Source organism: Myotis myotis, unplaced genomic scaffold (assembly GCF_014108235.1).
Source record: "Myotis myotis isolate mMyoMyo1 unplaced genomic scaffold, mMyoMyo1.p scaffold_m19_p_2, whole genome shotgun sequence".
Taxonomy (NCBI): domain Eukaryota; kingdom Metazoa; phylum Chordata; class Mammalia; order Chiroptera; family Vespertilionidae; genus Myotis; species Myotis myotis.
In genome coordinates, this window is record NW_023416324.1 from 26,627,125 (window position 1) to 26,628,965 (window position 1,841).

Below are 1,841 nucleotides of genomic sequence, written 5' to 3' on the forward strand. Positions count from 1 at the left end.
GCCATACAAAACTATCAACTTTAAAATTAGCCTGCCATATTTGGTCAAACATTTAACTAACTCACCCTTAATGCCTTGGCAGGGCCAGACCGAATGATTTCTCGGGCCAGACAAGGCTGGACGTTCCCCACCCCTGGTATAACTACTGAATCAGACCTGCATTTTTTGTTCCCTGGCAGCATTTTATTTGCATGTAGGTATTACTTCTCTAGAAAAAGAATCATAAGATTTTCTCTTCCTTTGTGTTTTTGTCTTGCTTCTTCATGGTCCATGATGCTAGCTGAAGCCATCAGTATAATGAAACCAAATGGATGAGAGAGGAGCAGGTTATTCTGCCATTTTTGTAGATCTTCAAGTTGCACATCAAATCTGGGGCTGATCACTGCACACCATGAGGTGCACAACAATTTTCCCAGCTCTGTGATCCATGACTTCAAATTCTCCAATGTAACTGCGCTCCATTACCACCGCTAGAAATTGGACAATGACTTTGGAGCAGGGCCTAATAAGATTCTAGTGTCCACCTCTCTCACTGGCATTGTTGATGCTCTTCAGAGCATCAGCCAGGACATTCGTGCATACCATATGGTGGCACGGAAAGATGGCAATGGAACCTGCTTTTGAACAAGGTCCCAGGTGACTGGGAGGCACACTAAGGTTTGAGAAGCACTATATTCAATTCCTCAATAGGGACAATCAATATTATTGAAACTTTTATTTCACACAAGCCTTTTTGGGGGGTGCAATTTCTCAGGCACATTAGACTAGTGTTTGCCCTGGGTTTGAAGTAGAGATTTTAGAGATTTTTTTTTTTTTTTTTTTTACCATGTCAGGACAGAGTATCATTACCATCAGCCAGAATCAGCCCAGACAACGGAATATGGGCTAATTTCTTAGGTGCCTATTTATTCATTCAATTGTCACACATACTTATTGAGGGAATACTCTGTGCCAAGCATTGGACTACAAATGGTGAACACATTGGCACAGCCTCAGCTCTCATAGTTTGTGGACCTTTCATATACCATCTCATTTAATTCTTCCTATAACCTATGAGGGGGGCACTTTAATCCACACCAGGAAACTGAGGCTCAAAATCATACACCAGTGAGTGGCAGAGCTGAAAAATCAAACCTTTGCCTATCACACCACCGTTTATGCTTTTTTCTATGCAGCACGGCCGGACATGATTCTAGGAGATTATCATCTAAATTAGGTTTACAGCCAGAGAGCCAGTGTTTCATAGATAAGAAACCAAGAATTCTTATCTCCTGCTTCCCAGGTACAGCCAAGATGCTGCTGCAGGACTGGGGTAGGCTGGAAACTAGAGGATCCGAGCTCCTCTCCTAAGACCTTCTCTTCAGAAGTGACAGACCTGCCACCTTCATGTGTGAGAGAGACAGATGATGACTCTGATTCAGTTATTCCTTCCAGACACTGGGGCGAGGGATTCACCGGAGGCCCTAGGATAAGATGTGAAAAGCGCTGCCCTGGGGAGAGAAGGGGTCAGGGCTGACGCTCCTTCCTCCACAGGACTCTCAGGATGAACCCCATCCCCTGGGTCACCCTGCCATTCTGGCCTTCTCCCCCACCTGTTCTGTGCATCTTCTCAACTGGCCAGCCCTCCTTCCTTGCCTTGATCCTCAATTATTCCATCTTAAACTTCCATTCTGCAACCTACTAATAGACCTCTTCTTTATATTTAGATCCTCAACTGGAGGAGAGAGAGGAGGTGGGGGAGACGGAAGTGTGAGAAATGGGAGGTCCAGGACACAAATTGCTTGATGGGGAGACATGTTGGGCTGGACTCCAGTAGAGAGGGTCGAGGATGAGGTTGAGGA

At 45.2% G+C, this 1,841-nt stretch overlaps 1 pseudogene; it reads right to left on the bottom strand.

Moving 5' to 3' along the window:
- Positions 1-200: 200 nt before the first annotated feature.
- Positions 201-585, bottom strand: LOC118675104 (annotated as a pseudogene).
- Between the last annotated feature and the right edge of the window lie 1,256 nt (positions 586-1,841).